Source organism: Plecotus auritus (genome assembly GCF_963455305.1).
Source record: "Plecotus auritus genome assembly, chromosome: 4".
NCBI lineage: Eukaryota > Metazoa > Chordata > Mammalia > Chiroptera > Vespertilionidae > Plecotus > Plecotus auritus.
Window position 1 is genome coordinate 14,359,489 of NC_137775.1, and position 15,624 is coordinate 14,375,112.

The following is a 15,624-nucleotide window of genomic DNA, read 5'->3' on the forward strand; positions in this document are numbered from 1 at the left end:
TTTTCATAACTGATTTTTAGAGACAGAGGAAGAAAGATGGGAGAGAGAGAAACATTGATGTGAGAGCAAAATATCCATTGGCTGCCTCCTACATGCCCCCTAGTGGGGACTGAGCCTGCAACCTGGGCATGTTCCCCTCAACTTTCTGCCTGTTCTTACTACTTTTAATGAACAAGAAATTCTCAAGATTCACACTTTTGGTTTTCTAGTTTTAAAGAAGTGATCAGAAAGTTCAAAAGACATTTTATTCCTGACACTGTCATTGTTGAAAAAAAATCTTGGCCTCCATTATCCACAGAAAAATGAATTTCAATACCAAGTCTATTAGTCTTTGTAACCTTGGATAAATCTGTCTCTCAAATGTTTCAACCAAAAACTAATATAACTTTAATTATGTCATATGGTCATTATGCTGGTTTAAAAAGTGGTTGAAAGCACAAGAACAAAGTCTAGAATAGAGCAAATAAAATTTTTAAAAGTATCAGGTTAATTTATAACATTTCTGTTTTGTTTAATAGTGATTAACAAATAGTCAATAAGGTGCAATGAATGTTATGATAATTTGAATTTAGCCTCACAACTGGCTCACCTTAAAAGAGGCTGACAATGTTCAAATAGAAAGAGAGTGACATCAGGAGCAATAAAAGAGAGAGATTTTAAAAAGCTGGTAAATCTTACCCTGACTTGTCAGTCAGTTCCAAATTGAACTTGGCACAGTCCACTTCTTGACTGAATATGGTAGCATAGAAACAACAGGTATGTAAAGCACCAGGAAGTCCTTAATTATTTTTCTCTTACAACACCAACTATTTACATGTGTGAATCAAATAGTCCCATGGGTTTGCCAGATTACAAGATGTTGAAGAAGTAAAAAAAGATCACAAGTTATATTAATCTCTTGTTCTTTATCTCTTCTTTCATATCAAAGAAAGTTTATAAAAATGTGCATAGCAGCTAGTGGGGTTATTATATGGACCACCTTAGAAGTATTCTAATTAAAAATATTAAAACCGTTCAAACAGTTCAATAACTTAACTATATTGTAACAATATTATTTGATCAAGCCCACAAGAGAGTATAATGCCACAGTTAAGCACCACTACTTAAAAGAAAGTATATTCAGTGTCATCTAATTTTAAAATATTACCCTTTGTATCATTTCATTTCATCATTATTTTTTAATAAGAACTGTAAGTAGCAATGTTTTTATAGTTCATGGAATTATCACTGATTTTATTTACCTGAAGCTACTCAGCCTGCTTAGGTACATGACCTAGTGAAAAGAGTGGCATCATAGTGACAACGCCCTTGAATTATAGTATATTCCCTTAATTCCTGAAGTACTTATATCTCACACAGTCTGTGTTGTATTTTTAAAGTTTTCATTTAGCTCCTCCACTTCCTCTGGACCAATGTTGAGTTCCAGAACAAATTTAATAAAAAAGTGAACATTCCATTCCATGTAAGTCCAATGTCTGTATTCACGTGAGTCATTCTGCCCCTGACCATGAGCTCTTAGTAGACTTGATAATATTGCTTCCATCGTGACTGCTTCTTAACTGAAAAGCCTTCCCATAAAGATCGCGGAGAACAACTCTGCTGGATTCTTTTACCCTTATCATCAACACTATACTGCGTGCCAAATCAGTTTCAATTCTGCCCTCTTTTAAAAGTCACTGACACAACAAAAAAAATTTGACATTTTGATGAACATAGCACACTATAGCTACCAGAGAAGAAAAGACACTCCTCACATTATTTTTAAAGAATGAAGACATATTAAAAAGAATTTTGAATCATTGTCCCAAGAGGATTCTGTTAATCATTTATTTAACCAATGCCCGGTGAACAGGAAGGCCTGCATTTCAAGTTGCTCAGTACTCATACATTCAAGACTCACTCAACAAATATTTCCTATGCCTGCTGTGGCTCAGACATTCTGCTGGGCATTATTTCCCTCAGCTGTCTTTGAGCTGGAGAATTTCTCTAGTCAAAGGATATTCAGGCAATTAGTGGGGAAATCATTTGAATACAAGAAATGAAGAAATGAATATGGAAACTTTATTATCTTTGATCAAATATTTTTTTTCATGTGATTTTGCATGCATACCCTTCTGTGGGCACACGTTTAAAAAATCACATCCAGCCTGGATGGTGTGCTCAGTGGTTGAGCATCGACCTATGAAGCAGGAGGTCACGGTTCAGTTCCCGCTCAGGGCACATGCCTGGGTTGCGGGCTCGATCCTCAGTGTGGGGTGTGCAGGAGGCAGCTGACCAATGATTCTTTCTCATCATTGATGTTTCTATCTCTTTCTTCCTCTTTGAAATCAATAAAAAATATATATATTTTTAAATCACATCCAAAACTGGATGACCAGGCAAATTGACACTTGCCAGCTTCAGTGTGACATGTATTCAAACCATGCTAGTTCTTTAGCATTTTAAATTCTGCTGTTTTCTTTTTTTGACATATATTTGTTAAAGGATATGTTGTTTTTTAAATATATTTCTATTCATTTTTATTCCTATTGATTTCAGAGAGAGGAAGGGAAAGGTAATGAAAGATAGAAACATCAATAAGAGAATCATTGACCAGCTGCCTCCTGCAGGCCCCCTACTGGGGATCGAGCCCACAACCTGGGCATGTGCCCTTGACTGGCATGGAACCTGGGACCTTTCAGTCTGCAGGCCGACGCTCTATCCACTGAGCCAAACCGGCCAGGGCCAGGATATGTTTTCAATGACTTGTCTGCATTTTGATTTGCTTGCTTTTTCCAAGGAAAGTGATTACCAATCACCAGGCACACTTCAGGTATTTTGCTTCAGGGCAGTGCAGGCTGGCTAGCTGCTGTTCTCAGGGGCTGCTCCCACTAAAACCCTGGATTTTGCAGGTAGAGAGCTGGACCTGGCATAACTCTTACTACAGCAATTTTCAGCAAATTGTTCTGCTAAATAGAAATATATTACTTGAAGGCTGGAAGAGTGATGATAAACCTGACCCTTCAGCTCTGCTTTTAAAGGTCATTGTGGTTAAATGTAAGCAAATTGTGGTACACAGCACCTTTTACTTGCTGTTTCTCACTTATTATCTCCCCTCATACCTCATTATGCTAATGTAATGACTTATTTGACAGAGCGGTTTCATCTATAATCTCGGAAATATATAATGGATTTAATTTTCAAGGTTATATTTTCAGAAAACTATTAATGTCTCTTTCAAAGTCATTGAGACTGTGTTATGTTTCAGCAAAATATTAAGTACATTAAAAGTCCCTTTTAGATTTGAGTAAAGTCAATTGGTAATCTAGTTGCAATTATTTAATAGCTCTGAGCCTTGAATTGTTAAACTTATTATGAATTATCCATGCTAACCATTATGCTGAAAAATTAAACTCTCTGCCACATTCAAACTTCATCAGAGACTGTCACCAAAATAAATATGGATTTAAAAAAAAAAAACTGTCAGAGCTTTTCATTTCTAAAATGTTCATTAGATAATGATCTTGCGGTATTCAGGAAATCTTCTTACCTGAATTGAATAAGATTTCCTCTTATTAAAAAAAAATGACTTTTAATTTCCAATAGAACACCAGTATTTGTGTATACCAATCCCTCCATCTACATGCATAGAACCAGGCCACCTAAATTTATGTACATAATATTAAAAACTCAGCAGTACCAGATTATCATAATAATGATTGGGCCTTATAATTAAGCAGTAAAACCTTTTTAGTCTGCGGATAGTTCTCATTAATAATCTGATCAAAAGCTTAGGAAAGAACACATGTCATCTGGGAGAAGTATTATTAATCGTCCTAAGAAGATAATCTCAGTAATTCTTAGTGAGTAAGGAGCCTATCAGAATCATCATTGGTCCACATCCTTTCCTTGCACAGGGATTTAGATTTCTCTTATTATGATTACCTGCTGTCATCCTAGAAAATGAAAGACTTAGCATATATCAAAATATATAGTTGGATGTGAGTAAATAATATCAGACATATATGTGTATTGGTCATAACTTTTTAAGCTTTCATGCCCTTCTTGATACCTTATAAATTGTACACTTCTTCCAGTTAGAGCCTTATTATCTAAAATGTAGAACCAAATAAAAATACATACAAAGTGTATATTAATGCCCATAAGAAAGCATTGAACCCAGACAGGAGAATTGAAAGTCTTCATCAGAAATAATAGGTGGGGAAGTACATTTTGGTGAGGTTGTGGATCACTCATTATGTATCCTGCTAACTCATTTCGAAAGTTGAGTATGTATGGAAATTCTGTCCTGCGAAATCAACAAGGCCTACGCTTGCTGAACTTGTTGCTTCACTACTCCTAGTATGCCAGGCTCACACACATTTTCAAGATGACCCACTACCATACATGCATTCCAGCAAGTGGGGAAAAGGGTAAGGAGAAGCCCTTCCTTGTGATGGGAAGGAACCAGATGTTGTACACATCATTCTACTCAACTCTCATTGGTTAGCACTTAGACATATGACCACTGTTAGCTGTACTGGAATCTGAGAATTCTTGTCTTTATTGTGGATATATGTTTACCTGGCTAAAACACTATGCTCCTGCAACTAAGAAATAATTTTTATTAAAGCATAAATCAAAGGAGATCTGCTGCACAATTAGAGTATCTGCCACATGCAGTTAAAACAGAGAGACAAGGATAAAAATAAGATGGCCAAGCCAGCAGGATAGGGTGGAAGGGGAGCATTCAGAAGGTTACTTACATGTGTAAGGGTAGTTTTTTAAATTGTAAAGCACCCCAAACTGACTCTGGTTATCCAGTACAGAGGGGTTTGTGTAGAAGCCATTGGATAGTTCACAGAACCAACAAAAGATTGAAGAAAATGTCCAAGAGTTCTGGACAGCTGAGTATACACCAGATCATGGGCGTGTATCAATGTTGTTAAAAAGCCACCACCATGGGCACCTTCACCTTCAAACAGGCTGTTAGGCTGCTGGACTCTCATCGCTATGATTCTATGGCAAAAACATCTTGTCATCTGTTTTTCTCTCTGTCCCTCCTCGCAGGACATGCAGTTGTCTGAGCATCTGAATGCACGGGACATCTGATGAATATGCTCTTCATACCTGGGTACTGAGGATTAGTCTCCTTTCTACTTCAGGGTGTTAAAATGTAATTCATCACATGCACCACACACACACACACACACACACACACACACACACACACACACCAACACACACACTTTTTTTTTCTATTGGGAATGCTAATTTCTGTGTAATATTTCACTTCCCTAGCAGAATGCTGAGTTGCTGAGTTGCTCTGATCCAATTCAGGGGTCTCCAACTTGTGTTACCCTTGGAAAGAATAAGAAATTGGGAATTTCTTCCTTGCTCAATTCTGTGCCTAAAGCAAGTAGAATTTCATTCTACTTTCTCTGTGGTATTCCAAGTGTCTGCCAATGGGCCAGAAACTACTTCTACATCTTCTTACAACTGTTGGAAGCCATTTCTAACTTTCCTTAAGTTTAAAGCCTCAGGTTATAAACAATGACTGCACTAACATTAAATTAGATATTCCCTAAGCAAGGTATAGCAGTCTACCTGTTCAGGATAAGGTAACACAAAAGCAGTAGAGCACCAAAGTATCACTAAATAGCCACTTCATCACATGCACCACACACACTCGCACCTATTCTAAAGGGACAGGAAGTCAGAATTTTCCTACTGACTGCTCAAAGTTCTAATGGTGATTTAATGAGGGAGAAATTATACTACCTGCTGCAACTTGTTGGAAATAAATTCTTCATAATTTAGTAGTAGATGTCATGAATAATACCATTTAAAATATACACAGACTACAATAAATGCATGATTATACTTTCCTCAATGTTTATTATTGAAAAGCAAATAAAATCTAATAGAAAAATCCACAAACTTCTTTTTAACAACCCCCAAATTACTTTTATCAACACCAATGTGTCAGAAGAGGATTTAAAATTTATTATTTACCAAGGAATTTGTGTTTTTCCCAACAATTTTATACAATTAAAGCAAGCAAAAATATAAACACAGACATTGTAAGTAACAAAATCAGCTAAACATGAATGTAAAACCATTTGAGGCATGTCGTGAAACAGACACAAAAATAATGACTTAGGGAAATGCTTACCTCTGGAATGAGTCTGTCAAATCCCCCACAGGAAGTGATGACTTAGCCAGAGTGAAGGAGAAATCAGTGGAGTGGATAAATGGAGTTGAGCCCTGGGAACAGCTGACGGCATTATGATTAAATTTGACATACAGTAATCTAGAAATCAAAACTGCAAACTAGTTAGCACCAAAACAAATCTTATAACTTTAGAAAGATCAACCTTGAAGACAAAGTCATGTTGACAAACTGCACATGCACTGAAAAGAACAAAAAGTGTTTCAGCCTAAAAGGAAAAAATGGTTTATTTCAATAAGGGTTGCAGGACAAAGCTACAGCTTAACCCACATGTGTGTTATTGTACCTGTGTGATATACTGTACATTTGGGCTCAACTATAAAAGTGGAGACATAAAATGAAATAGAGTTCTATTAAATGTTTAAAAACTACAAGACATAAAAGAATAAGGACTTATTTTGAGTTTCAGAAAGAAAAAAGGTTTAAATTGTAAATAGTTAATAAACAACAATTGAAATATATAAAACCTACCTCCAGTGAAGTTAAATCCATTTTCTTTAAGAACAAGGGATCAATGAAGAAAGAAATTAAACCATTCTAAGTTGGAATGGGAAATTAAGTTAGTGAGGGCAGCAAATGAGAGTACGTGATGGATTACTACTTTTCATTACCTTTGGGAAAAGGGCTATTAAAGTCAGATCATTGATGCAGTTTTGTACTTGTGGTGCCTGAAGTGACTCAAAAGAATGTCTAATGAGGTAGAGATATATTTGCCAAAACATCCTATGTTATAGATGAACAAATAATCACAACACTGGAGACATTTTTCTAAAGCATCATGTTGTTTAAGTATTAGTTGGGATAAAATATGAAAAAGAATGAGAAGGAATTGTTTTTGAACAGGAAGTGCAAATTGTAAATATTTTCACTCACTTTTAACAAGCATGTGGTACAGAATCTAAAAAAGTAAAAATTCAATAACTATTTTTCATCAAGATTTTGTTAACAAAGTATACAAAACAGTAAAGCACTGATCTAAAAATACAGAATGTTCTCCATAAATGTAATAATAATAATAGCAACAAACATAACAACATTAATAACAGTAACAGGAACTTGAAAGATGACAGGCAATATAATGACTGAAAAAAACTAGAAAATGGGTTAATACTCTTTCCCTATTATTGCATATTCCAAAGTTTGTGGATAGTTCACTTTTCTCCTTCAACCCTTGGACATTTTATTTCTTAAATGAGTGTAGTGCAGTAGCTAGTCTTATTCTACTCTGCCTCCCAGCACTGAGGCCAGTCCCAGTTGCAGAAACAGCCATCCCCTTTTCATCAACGAAAATTTACTACATTGATTGCGTTGGATTTGAGTTGCAAGTAACCAAAATTCACATAGTCAATTTCAAATAGCGGAAGACGCATAAGGAAGAAAGTACCTCATGATGTCCAAAGAACTGAGACATAGCTTGGAAGTTAGCAAATACATACTATAGTTTACTCAAACTGTATCTATTGTCAATACTGGGGCTCTAGTATCATGATCTGATAGGGCTTGATATTAGACTTACTGGACAAAACATAGCCCACTGGGGATAAGTGCATCAGGTGTTCACATATTCATGATATTATGGCCTCACTGCCAGCTCCTATCATAAAGAACTGCTCTTTGAGGGGGCAGAACCATTTGGTTATCACCAGCGGATTGATTACCTTTACAATTACCTTTACAAACTCCTTAACTCTGTGGTTTGGCTAGAACCAAGCTCATTTTCTTTTTCCCACATCAGGGGCCTGTATAATACCAGTAATTCCTTTCCTACCACAAAGCTGATGGATGGAGAATAAAGTCGGCTAACCAAATAAGACTGCTATATTTTTAATCAATTATGCAATAATGTGGGAACTAATAATCCCAAATAGTGTACTTCCCAAGCATTACAGGGGAAAATGGAGACTAAGAATGATGCCAAATTGAAGCTTTATGCTCTCCCCAGAATCTACTCTTTTAGTCTCTGAACACAAGACGCTGCATAGCAAGCACCACGGGCTCACTAAATAGTGTTGATCAGTTCTAATGAATTTCAAGCCATCCCTTGAGGACACCATGTTCTCTCAGGCCTCTGTGCCTTCCTATATTCTCTTGCCTCTGGCTGGAATACAGTCTCCCACCAGTTCACCTGCATGTCATTCTTCATCCCTCAATTCTCAGTGAAAAAGCCCACCTATGTTGTGAGACCTCTATTCTTCCAACAAATACAGGTGTTCTATTGACCAGGCTGACATCATGTAGATTCACTTAATTAATGAAACTGATTACTTGTCCTCGAGCTATATCCCATGTTGTTGATGTCAGGAATCTAGCCTTTTAATCTTTCTATACCTCTGCAACACCATAGTGAGTAGCTCAGAGTAGATGTTTAAAAAAGAAGTATTTGTTGCTTTGGATGTTCTGTGAAAATATTTCTATTTCCTGATCCAGAGAGCAGACTGTATGTATTTCCAGCTAATAACCAACAAGTGAGATTAATATTTGAACAAAAATATTTAAGTTGAATATTTATAACTTTACATCATTTTAAAAGTAGCTTGATTGTTGATTCACTTATAATTTTTAAAATTATGCAAATAACATAAATTTATGTATTTTGATGCAGTTTCACCAATTAGTGAGAAAAGAAAACTGAATAGGCCAATCAGCCAATGGATATTGAGTGCCTACATTCTACATTGCACTAATAGATTTAAAAAAATGACAATATGATTCACAACTTTTAAATTGTATGGATATTTAACTCATCAACATTTGAAAATTATCTATCATATATATATATATATATACATATATATATATGTACATATATATATACCTATATCTGTGTGTATGTATATATACCCTATCTAATAAAAGAGAAACATGCAAATTGACCATACCTCTGCTATGCCCACAAGCCATGCCCACCAGCCAATAAGGAGCGAGTATGCAAATTAACCCAACCAAGATGGCGGCAGCCATGGAGCTGGAGAGAGCAGAAGGCTTGGGTTGCCCCCAGCGATGGAGGAAGCTAAGCTTCCCGTCTGCCTTGGCCAGCCCTGGCCTCCGCTCAAGGCTACAAAGTTTTCATTATAGAAGATAAATAAATCCCAGATACCTGCTTCCAGCCGGCCCTGGCCTCCGCTCAAGGAGGCGCTGAAAAAAAAAAAAAAAGGAGGGGCTGGGAGCTTGGGTCACCTGGAGCCATGGACAGCCTGCAAATAGCCATCAGCCCCTCACCCAGGCTGGCCAGGCACCCCAGCGGGAACCCCTACCCTGAAGGGGCTATGGCCAGCCTGCAAACGGCCATCAGCCCCTCACCCAGGCTGGTCAGGCACCCCAGCAGGACCCCCACCCTGATCCGGGACACCCTTCAGAGCAAACCAGATGGCCCCCACCCATGCACCAGGCCTCTATCTATACTAATAAAAGGGTAATATGCTATTAGACTGGGAGACCTTCCAGGAGACCTTCCGGATGTTCTTCTGGACAAAGTCATGGTGGTGGGGCCAAGGTAGAGGCAGTTAGAGGCCAAGAGGGGAGGCCAGTTGTGGGTGATCAGGCCAGGATGGGATGGCAGTTGTGGGTGATCAGGCTGGTGGGAGGTGGGGCTGGTGGGGATAAGCAGACCAGCAGGGGAGCCAGTTGGGGGTGAGCAGGACATCAGTGGGGGTCAGTTGGAGGTGATCAGGACAGCGGGGGGGGGGGGGGCAGTTTGGAGTGAGCAAGCCAGCAGGGGGGCAGTTGGGGTGGCACAGGCCAGTGGGGAGGGGAGGTGGGGTGAGCAGGCCAGCAGGGGGGGCAGTTGAGGGTGATCAGGCTGGCAGGGGGGGCATTTGGGGGCAAGCAGGCTGGCAGGCAGAGTAGTTAGGGGCAATCAGGCAGGCAGGCAGGCGGTTAGGAGCCAGCAGTCCTGGATTGCTAGAGGGATGTACGAATACAGGATTAGGCCTGATCCCTGTAAACCGGCAGTAGGACATCCTTTGAGGGGTTCCAGATTGGAGAGGGTGCAGGCTGAGCTGAGGAACACCCCCCACCCCCGTGCATGAATTTCATGCACCAGGCCACTAGTATATATATAAAAGCCTAATATGCAAAGCATCCCCTTGGGAGTTCGACCAACCAGGAGTCCGATTGCTTGCTATGACTTGCGCTAACCACCAGGGGGCGGCGCAGAACAAAGGGAGGCCCCAGCCGGGGGTCAGCAGCCTCTAGGGACCATACCCGTGTACGAATTTCATGCACTGGGCCTCTAGTATAATATAAGAGATTAATAATAATAGCAATATGGTTTAAAATACAATGAGAAGAATTGGCAATCAAAGAAGGCTGCAGAACTTTAAAAATAAGGTCTAACGCTCTCCCTGGAGAAACAAAAGTAGGGGTTTTTTGGTGCTTTTATTACCATATTTGACAGAAAATACAATATTTTTTTCCAATAAATGAAGATTACTGAGTTCAATGGAAAGTATGGATCAATTTGTTAAAAGGAGAAATATTTATTCCCTTTTCTAAATGAATTTAAATTATACAACTATTGCAAAGTAATGCTTGTTTGTGAACTGCACGTCCTTAATTTGACAGAACAACAGCAAAATCAATTTGCCTAAAGAACATACCAATGGTACGACCAATAATGAAATCCAGCAAGATATTACAGCTGCCCTTGACCTGGATACCGTACTCCACGCCCCCCCACACACCGGACACTACTCATCACTGGCCTTCCAGGTGATTTCTCAAAGTAACTCCTTCAGACTGAATGGATGACAAATGAACAGCATGTCAGGGTGCTAGAATGGATCTAGCAAGTGAGCCCCTCGTTAGGAGCAAGGTTGTGTTCAGTTGGCGGCTGTGATGTTTTCTGGTGGAGTAAATATTTTCAGGAAAATCACATGAAAAAAAGGAGTTTTTCACAAGGAAGAAGATAAGCAACTGAGGGCTGGCGTATCTCACCAATAGCAGGGGCACATGGGAGAGAAACCTCTCCTCATGAATCATTAATCTTCAGTTGCCTTGGCCTGTAAATCAGAACTGCAGTCTGAGACATAGTAAAGTAGAATTACTTCTCCAAGGTTGAGTGTGGTTTCAAACCCAACAAGTATGAGCCAGGGGTGGGCAAACTTTTTGACTCGAGGGCCACAATGGGTTCTTAAACTGGACCGGAGGGCCAGAACAAAAGCATGGATGGAGTGTTTGTGTGAACTAATATAAATTCAAAGTAAAGGAGCGGAGGGGAGAGTAAGAGAACCCTCCGCTCTTTCGGCTCTGCGGGCCGGATAGAACAGCCGAACGGGCCGGATCCGGCCCGCGGGCCGTAGTTTGCCCACGGCTGGTTTAGACCCTACTGCCCTAGCCACTTTGTACCCAGCCTTTCCTCTTCAAATGCTGTTTCTTGTGTAATTGTAATTGCTCTCTAAAATTGTTCTACCTGTAGCCATTTTTTAAAAGTTCATTTGTTGATGGAGCTGATGAATAAACAGTGTGGTAGTGAAAGGGGGCCTTAACATAATTTTCTTCTCACAAGTTTCAGCGCAGACAGGGCAACAGCCTAGAGTTTCCAGTACTCAGTGGCCAGAAGTGAGCTCTAGAGCAGAAGGGCTCATGGAGATACTTGAAGTAATGAAGAGATTATCTCATTGCTAAGGAAGCACTCCAAGCTACACAGACTCAAAATGGGTCAAATGTTTAACCCCAGAAAGCAAGAGGAAACTGTTCTTTGAAAGAGGACGAAAGTCAAACCCCTGGATTTAAAACGCAACCAGAAAAAAATCAATCATTTTCAGATCAAAGAAGATTTTTTTTTTTTAAGCAAAGAAATAGTTTGAAGAGGCAGCCATGTGAAGTACTGAACTATGGGCATTGATATATCTATCTGGGCCAGATCTGATCAATATCCTAAAAGGTAGTGCTCAATTGTTTAGCTACTCAAAAAATTGTAAAAACTAGCTACCTGAAACATGAGATTCTGCCTTATGTGAAACGAATGAAAATGTATATATAGCCACATTTAAATGTAGATTTAAAATCTGATAATAAAAAAAGATGCCATCATCATTAAATAAAGAAATAAATTGAAGGCTCTTCATATGAGGGACAGACAGTAGTTGCTGTATGAATAGCTGTGATGAGAATAAACAAGCTACAATTACATTCAAGAATGCAGCTGACTCACCTGGCTGGTGAGACTGTTAGTTGAGCATTGTCCTATGTACCAGGAGCTTACCAGGTAGGGCACATACCTGGATTGCCAGCTCGATCTCATTAGGGGGCATATAGGAGGCAGCCAATTGTTGTTTCACTGTCATGGATGTTTCTATTTCTCTACTCCTCTCCCTCTTTCTGAAATAAATAAATAAATAAATAACATACTTTTTTTAAAAGTGCAGATGACTCTAACAAACATAATATTGAGAGAAAGAAGCCAGACACCAAGAAATACATAGTATATGGATGCATTTATATGACAATAAACCAGTTAAATTAACCTATAGTTTTTAGACAGAATAGTTCTTAACTCTGGGGAGTAGGGTAAATTGTGTCTGAGGATGGACAATAGGAGGATTAGAGGAGCACTATTCTATTTTTTATCTTGTTTGTGGCTGTGTTTATGCTCAACTTGTCAAAATCCATTGAGCTGTATACCAACAATTGTGCCTGAGTGTGTTATGCTTCAATAGAACAAATTTAAAAATCTGGAATAAAATCTTGAATTTTGAACATAGAGGAGTCCAGCCTAAATATATTTATTATTTCAAGCAGCCCCAATGGTTTCTTCCCTGGCAAACTTTAAATTGATACTGGAGGGGAAAAATAGATTTTGAGAGAAGAAGAGAAGAAATTGCAACAATTAGAAATCTAATTAGCTCTGTATTTTAATACAATTGAATGCAATTATCTGTGCCCTCAGATACAAAACATTATTCTTTTGTCAGATAACTGACATTTTAAAATGCTAAACCTATGTGAGAGAAAAGGAGACATTAATTCAAAATTTCTACTTTTTACTTATTTATTAACTAGAGGCCCAGTGCATGAAATTCGTGCATGGGGGGGCGGGTGTCCCTCAGCCCAGCCTGCACCCTCTCCAATCTGGGACCCCTCGAGGGATGTCCGACTGCCCGTTAATGGGCAGTCGGACATCTCTCTCACAATCCAGGACTGCTGGCTCCCAACTGCTCGCCTGCCTGCCTTCCTGATTGCCCCTAACCTCTTTTGCCTGCCAGCCTGATCACCCCCTAACCACTCCCCTGCCAGCCTGATTGATGCCTAACTGCTCCCCTGCCAGCCTGTTTGCCCCTAACTGCCTTCCCCTGCAGGCCTGGTCACCCCTAACTGCCCTCCCCTGCAGGCCTGCGTCCCCCCAATTGCTCTCCCCTGCAGGCCTGAGTCCCCCCCAACTGCCCTTCCCTGCAGACCCAGTCACCCCCAACTTCCCTCCTCTGCTGGCCGGGTCACCCCTAACTGCCCTCCCCTGCAGGCTTGATCACCCCCAACTGTCCTCCCTTGCAGGCCTGGTCCCTCCCAACTGCCCTCCTGTGCTGGCCTGATCGCCCACAACTGCCCTCCCTTGCAGGCCTGGTTCCTCCCAACTGCCCTCCCCTGCTGGCCATTTTGTGGTGGCCATCTTGTGTCCACATGGGGGCAGGATCTTTGACCACATGGGGCAGCCATCTTGTGTGTTGGAGTGATGGTCAATCTGCATATTACTCTTTTATCAGATAGGATAGAGGCCTGGTGCATGGGTGGGGGCCAGGTGGTTTGCCCTGTAGGGTGTCCTGGATCAGGGTGGGGGTTCCCTTGGGGCATGGGGCAGCCTGGGCGAGGGGCCTGTGGTGGTTTGCAGGCTGGCCACACCCCCCAGTGACCCAAGCAGAGGCCCTGGTATCTGGGGTTTATTTATCTTCTACAATTGAAACTTTGTAGCCTGGAGTGGAGCCAAGCCTTCTGCTCGCTTCGTGGCGGCAGCCATTTCTATTGGGATCTATGTATCTTCTATAATTGAAACTTTGTAGCCTCAAGCGAGGCCTAGGCCAGCCAGGGTGTGCAGAAAGCTTGGCTTCCTCCATCACCGGGGGCAACCCTAGCCTCCTGCTCTTTCCAGCTCCGTGGCTGCCGCCATTTCTGTTTGGGTTTATGTATCTTCTATCATTGAAACTTTGTAGCCTTGAGTGGAGGTCAAAGCAGGCCAGGGCTGCAGAAGCTTGGCTTCCTCCATTGCCGCGGGCAACCCTAGCCTCCTGCTCTCTCCAGCTCCGTGGCTGCTGCCATTTCTGTTGGGCTTTATTTATCTTCTATCATTGAAACTTTGTAGCATTGAGTGGAGGCCTAGGCCGGCAAGGGCAGGTGGAAAGCTTGGCTTCCTCCATTGCCAGAGAAACTCAAGCCTCCCTCCTGCTCTCTGTGGCTGCAGCCATCTTGGTTGGGTTTATTTGCATATTCCCTCCTGATTGGCTGGTGGGTGTGGCTGGTGGGCATGGCTTGTGAGTGTGGCAGGTACGGTCAATTTGCATATTACTCTTTTATTAGATAGGATATAGACTCTTGGTAAAATAATTCAGATTCTTGTGAAAAATTTTTCTTCTGTATTTTTTTCTAATATCAGAAGGAAGTTAATAGTATGATTCACACATTTATTAGGCAGAAACTGGGAAGCAAATACGTGCATAAAATGAATCCCTCATGAACAAGATTTGAAATAACACATTTTATGTTTCATTCATCTTAATCTGAAAATGTTCCTTCTTATAAAAATATCTCCACGTTTGTGATATGCTTTGCCCAGAGAGTGTCTGAGCATATTTACTTCAAGATTGCTAATCAGACATGCATGCAATTGTGGCTTATACATCCAATTTGATTGACCCACTCAGGCAAATGTAAGGGCATCAATGCACTTGAACAAGCTCTCCTTCTCTTTAAATGCCCTCTGGTTGGTAACTTTTTTAATTACTTGCTTTGCATTAAGGAAAACAATTCCCTTCTAAAGTTACCTCAAGAAAAGGTGGCAAGCATCTTAAGAAAAACCTGTGGACTGGAATCAGGAAAGGAAAATGAGATGGAAGGACACAGCTCTGAGGACCAGTTATTCTCTCTTTCTCTTTGGCTTTATGAGCTTTACCATAATATTCCTGCTTGTGGGCTCAAACTCTCCATTCTCTTCTGGATGCTGATAATTCCCTCTTTCTGGTCTTTATCTCCTAGTTTTTTATTTGTTTTGTTTTTATTTCTTATATAGAGTCTATGTTCCCTACAAACAGTGATTTTTATTTTAAGATTCCTGATTGCATATAACAAAAACCAGCTAAAGACAACTTAATTTTAGGGCATGAGGAATATTAAAGGTAAAACAATTTCTTTTGCAATTGAAAAAAAAAAAGAATAAAACACCTAAATATAAACTTAACAAAGGATGTGAAGGACTTATATACTGA